The sequence below is a fragment of the Triturus cristatus genome, chromosome 6, assembly GCF_964204655.1.
Source record: "Triturus cristatus chromosome 6, aTriCri1.1, whole genome shotgun sequence".
NCBI classification, from domain to species: Eukaryota; Metazoa; Chordata; class Amphibia; order Caudata; family Salamandridae; genus Triturus; species Triturus cristatus.
The window spans coordinates 751,432,410-751,439,070 of record NC_140589.1 but is presented as its reverse complement, the minus strand read 5'-3'; the positions used below and the strand labels follow the sequence as shown (position 1 = coordinate 751,439,070).

General features: G+C 32.4%; 1 long non-coding RNA gene across 1 annotated transcript; it reads left to right on the top strand.

Annotated features, from left to right (window-relative positions):
* Window positions 1-1,366: 1,366 nt before the first annotated feature.
* LOC146817815 (uncharacterized) lies at window positions 1,367-2,506 on the top strand. Its single transcript, XR_014962590.1, has 3 exons — window positions 1,367-1,427; window positions 1,931-2,000; window positions 2,091-2,506. It is a non-coding gene; the product is annotated as an uncharacterized LOC146817815 (long non-coding RNA).
* The last annotated feature ends 4,155 nt before the right edge of the window (window positions 2,507-6,661 follow it).

Sequence of the window (6,661 nt, the reverse complement as noted above, 5' to 3'; positions counted from 1 at the left end):
TGTAGATGTAATCAATCAATCTAATTGACAGAAATATGGCAATGATGAACAAGTGAGATCCCAGGGTCATTAGTATTGACAATGCATACACTGTCCAACTTTGAATGTTTCCAATATAGATCAAATTCCCAGTCCACACAGCTGGTCATGTACCACTTACATTGTCTGGCTTTTGTGTTGCCCATCAACAAAACACGATAGTGGACCTCACATCAGGATCCGTAGACATGTCATTGTGATATTGGTTGCATCCAGGTAGTGGGCCCATTCGAAGTTATGTGGGAGCAATCATGATATAACGTATAACACACTTCAGCAACGCTGGTGCCCACAACTGCTTGTGCTCATCCTTTGTGCCAGAAATCTAGTGCATCACATGTGGCTGCAGGAATGTAAAGTAGCAAAACACACTTATCATTGTAGGTACAACGAGGTCCTCCCAGAATCAAAGACACACACTGACTTCTGCTACAAGGTTGGCTGTGACGGATCTCTGACATATTATCGACAGACACATTATCGAACTACACAAATATCGCAACAAATATATCGACATCAAAAATATCGACATTGTATACTTATTTAAAAAACTACACTAATATCGACACTACAATATCGTAATACAATTATATCGATCAAACAAATATCGCACACATTAATATCGAAATACTAAATATCGACATAAGTTAATAAATATGACACATGTCACAAATATCGATAACCAAAATATAGACATCAATAATATCGTTTTTTTAAATATATCGACAATTCTAATACTAATAAAACCAATACTTTCAACAACATAAAGACAATATTTTACCAAAACATACATTTTCAAATGAGATTCTACTTAAACATAAACATAACATTTATAGCGATCTCTATATTTAACAACATAATAAAAAAAAACTAAAATAATTATCACATTGGCATTTCAAACACATTTAAATAAAATTAGTTCACATTATAAACAATCTTTTTATATATAAAAATTTACAACTCTCCTCCTTTAAAACTAAATATACTCTTACTTAGCATTTTCCATAAAAGGAAACAAATTAACTAAAAAAAATTCAAACCATCCAATAGAAAGGCCACATACAGAAAACAACCAATAACATTCAAGAAACAATTTGAAACCACTATATAAACCAATTAAAACAAGTGTTCCACGGTGCCTTAAACCAAAGCATTGAATGAAGAAGAAGCTCTACTAAACAGAAGAAACCTACATCCTATTACTATTCTAAAAACGTAAGTAAATATTCTTTTCTAACTAAACTGCCAAATTAAACTAAAACACTAATTTATCTTTACTCAAATAAATAACTAACTTATATATTCCATCTCTTTATGTTTCCACTACAGATATTACTCCAAACAGCTAAAGAAAATATTGAAGATTGCCAGAAAAGACTCACTAAAAAGTAAGTATACTATCAAAATACTTTATAAAATATTAATTAAATCCTACTCAACCCCCAAAACATCCTAAATCCCTAAACAAATCCATGTTCTCTTTTTTAAATTGTAAAAAACCTGTATAAATTAACACCTATAGTCTATACCACTGGGCATGAGGGTAGGCTCTGTTTGCTTAGTGAGAGGTTAGGCTACTGCATCTTATTTATTAGGCAGGAGGGGCACATAGTAAGAGGGGTAGGAGACGGGGGTACATTGACATGTGGTGGGGGAGGGGGGGGTAGAGAACTGGGTGGAAAGGTTGTTCATTCTCCTGAATAATTGGTCTTGATGATAAATGTGTGGTACTTCCGGGACAGATGAAGGTGGGAGAATGTTTTTTGAATTGTTAATTTGTAAAACAATAAAATAAGTTTCTTCAATAAAAATATAGTCTATACCAAACAGCAATACCACCCCACTTAAAAAACTAAACCAACCACAACAATAAATGTTCTTTAACTTTCAGAGACTAAATCAACTAAACAACATTTTTGCGACAAACAACATCTTCATTCAAATACAACAAAAAAGACTTGGTAAGTATATATAAAAAAAATGCTTTTTTGCTAATTTCATATAAAGATATAAAGTACTATAGCATATATTTTCATATACATTTTTTCCAGAATTGTAACACATCACGATGACAGAAGAAGCCCAATTTATAACTTCGCAGAAAGGAAAATTCCTATTGTGTTACATGGGTTACACATACACCCAAGAAAAGCAGACGGACCGAAAAGTGAACTGGAAGTGTACTAAATATTATTCTAACAAATGCTACGGCCGAGCAACAACAAGAGAAACAACTGTACTATATACAAGAGAGCATAACCATCCACCCAATCTCTCTGAAATAGAAGTCAGATCAACTCTTGAAAATATCAAAGAATTAAGCACAGGTTCACAAACTGCTACAAGTGTAATCCTAAAAGAACTATTACCTAGAGTGCCCAAAGAAGCAAGAGGCCAATTACCATCAATTGCTTCTATAAAAAGAACTATTGCTAGGACCAAAAAAGCAACCACGACAACTATACCATCCCCTAAAACTTTTCAAGAGATCATCATTCCACCAGAATTAAGTATCACCCACAATAATGAACCTTTTATTTTTTTTGATAACAAAAGCCCAGAAAAAAGAATCATAATGTTTGCTACTGCAAACAATATAACTAAACTGCAACAATGCCAAACATGGATGATGGATGGCACCTTTACAATGTGCCCAAAACCATTCTATCAGCTTTACACAATACACGGTCAATATCACAACACTTCCATACCTTTAATTTATGCACTATTACCTAACAAACAAAATACAACATATAATGAAATGCTAGGAAAAGTAAAACAAGAATCTAATGATTTTTACCCTCAAACAATTATCATAGACTTTGAGCAAGCCATGATAAATTCCATTCTAAAACTGTACCCCCATACAGCTATCCAAGGATGTTACTTCCATCTTAACCAATGTATATGGAGACATTTACAAAAATCTTCAATAAGTGTAGAATACGCCACTAACATAAGTTTTGCACATCAAATAAAACTTCTAACAGCCCTAGCTTATGTACCAACCACAGATGTTGCAGAACATTACAATCTTTTATTAGAAAGTCCATTCTACAAACAAAATGAAGTAAAGTTATCTCCCCTGTTAGATTATTTTGAGGATACCTGGGTGGGGAGACTGCACAGATCAGGCCATAGACGTCAGCCCAAGTTCCAAATACCTTGGTGGAATGTATATGTAAGTACACTCAACCAACAAGCCAAAACTAACAACGCCGTCGAGGGCTGGCATAATGCATTCCTAACTTCTACTGGGAGAACAACTCCAACACTACAAAAACTACTAATTGCCATACAAAAGGAACAAAGTTTCCAAGAATTAAGAATGCAACAATCTGTCCTACAATTAAAACCAAAACAGTCTAGACAAACTACTCAAATGTATAATTACCTACAACAACAGGTACAGCTATACCCATCCACAAGAGGACTTGAGTACTTAAATATAATAGCTCAAACTCTCTTCTAAATCTTTTCTAAATATTAACCCACAATTCTACTAAAACAACTATCACAACATAAATAATCCACTTTATTATATCACATATTTAATTATGTGGTCTAAAATATATACATGAATTATATGGACATATATTTAGACAACATAATTAAACAAACCAAGTACACAACAACAATATTAAATATATAAGGTTTCGCCACCAACAATAAAAATATTTAAATGAACTTACCTGTGTAGTATCTCCAATGGGATAATAACATTCCTTCCAAATAAATCCAGGGAGTTCAAAATCCATAGTTATCAAAAAAATGACTATCCATTAACCATAAAAATCCAGAAAAATATAAAAAAGGTAAATAACCGCTCCTGGAAACCCGAACAATAAAGGAAGTGTTAAATAAACATTAGTAAACACAACTAATACACACTTCCTTTAAAAAAATAAGGTGTTTGAAACCGACGAAAATATCTTCTCCGTAAAACCTACAAAACAGAAACAAACATTCCCACCCACCCACAAACACACAAAACGCACGTACAAACCTCACTACAAACGTTATTCAAACACTATAAAACTTTAACACACCGAAATACCAAAACACTAACAAAGCCACAAACACGGAACACAACGTTAATTATAAAACCGTATACAAACTACTACTAACACCCTAACTTCTAAAACATCAATCAATACACACTTATTACAACATAACTACTTCCACAAAACACTTAAAACTATTTAATAATAAAGCAAATAACTCTTACCTTCTCAAACGCGAAACAGCTCCGAACCGCGACCTGGATTCGACCAAAATAACCCAAAACAACAGCGAGCGGTTACAAAATAAAAGAACCAAACAAACATAGGAAGTTTGAAAATTAAAGCAGCACGGTTTTAGGTGAATGCTCAGCCTGGACTTCTCACTTTATCAGTAACGATAATATTGCCCACCTCAAATGGTCAGCTGCTCAAATGACCACCAAGACAACAATTATCCACAAGTATGAGAGGCAACATATTGGAAGAAATGTAAATTAATGTCAAAATAAACTTTTGTGTTTCGAATCCACACAGTAGTTGAGTATTTCCTTGAATTCCTTTATTCCAAGATTTAGTGAGACCAGATCCGCAGCCAATGCATTTCGCACAAACATGGGATTTTCAAGGCGAGTTTCAACAATAAGAAATATTTACACGTCAAAACGGGGGGTAGTATGATGAAATCGGCAGGACCCAGAGTTCAATCTAGGTAATAGGTCGATAGCTTTAGACAGTTCGTATGGTATATATCAGACATGTTTATTGCAATGATGTAATTATTAAAATATGCGTAATAATAAACAAAAATTTCTCTCGAATGAATATACATTCCAACAACTATAAAATAAATATTATTTTCCTATCTACTATTTAATTTAAAAATAATTTGGAATTTGCATTCTGATATAACTTCTATGTTTTATCCAACCCAAACTAAAATCTACAGATTTTTTGTCAATTAAATCCAATAAATTTAACTATTCTTATTCAACTCTATAATTAATTGTAATATTTGCTATTTACCAAACTTAATTAACATACTACTCCCACTACATACTGAACTTAATTAATTTACTATTCTCACTCCAACCTATATTTAATTAGGGTAGGTGCTGGACACTGAACTAAATTAATTTACTATTCCCACTCCAACCTATATTAAATTAGGGTAGGTGCTGGACACTGAACTAAATTAATTTACTATTCCCACTCCAGTCTATATTAAATTAAAATAAGTGCTGGACACTGAACTTAATTAATTTACTATTCTCACTCCAACCTATATTTAATTAGAGTATGTGCTGGACACTGAACTGAATTCATTTACTATTCCCACTCCAATCTATATTTAATTAAGATAAGTGCTGGACACTGAACTTAATTAATTTACTATTCTCACTCCAAAGTATATTAAATTACAGTAGGTGCTGGACAATGAACTTAATTAATTTACTATTCCCACTCCACTCTATATTTAATTAAGATAAGTGCTGGACACTGAACTTAATTAATTTACTATTCTCACTCCAACCTATATTAAATTAGGGTAGGTGCTGGACACTGAACTAAATTAATTTACTATTCCCACTCCAGTCTATATTAAATTAAAATAAGTGCTGGACACTGAACTTAATTAATTTACTATTCTCACTCCAACCTATATTTAATTAGAGTATGTGCTGGACACTGAACTGAATTCATTTACTATTCCCACTCCAATCTATATTTAATTAAGATAAGTGCTGGACACTGAACTTAATGAATTTACTATTCTCACTCCAAACTATATTAAATTACAGTAGGTGCTGGACAATGAACTTAATTAATTTACAATTCCCACTCCACTCTATATTTAATTAAGATAAGTGCTGGACACTGAACTTAATTAATTTAGTATTCTCACTCCAACCTATATTAAATTAGGGTAGGTGCTGGACACTGAACTAAATTAATTTACTATTCCCACTCCAGTCTATATTAAATTAAAATAAGTGCTGGACACTGAACTTAATTAATTTACTATTCTCACTCCAACCTATATTTAATTAGAGTATGTGCTGGACACTGAACTGAATTCATTTACTATTCCCACTCCAATCTATATTTAATTAAGATAAGTGCTGGACACTGAACTTAATTAATTTACTATTCTCACTCCAACCTATATTAAATTAGGGTAGGTGCTGGACACTGAACTAAATTAATTTACTATTCCCACTCCAGTCTATATTAAATTAAAATAAGTGCTGGACACTGAACTTAATTAATTTACTATTCTCACTCCAACCTATATTTAATTAGAGTATGTGCTGGACACTGAACTGAATTCATTTACTATTCCCACTCCAATCTATATTTAATTAAGATAAGTGCTGGACACTGAACTTAATTAATTTACTATTCTCACTCCAAAGTATATTAAATTACAGTAGGTGCTGGACAATGAACTTAATTAATTTACTATTCCCACTCCACTCTATATTTAATTAAGATAAGTGCTGGACACTGAACTTAATTAATTTACTATTCTCACTCCAACCTATATTAAATTAGGGTAGGTGCTGGACACTGAACTAAATTAATTTACTATTCCCACTCCAGTCTATATTAAATTAAAA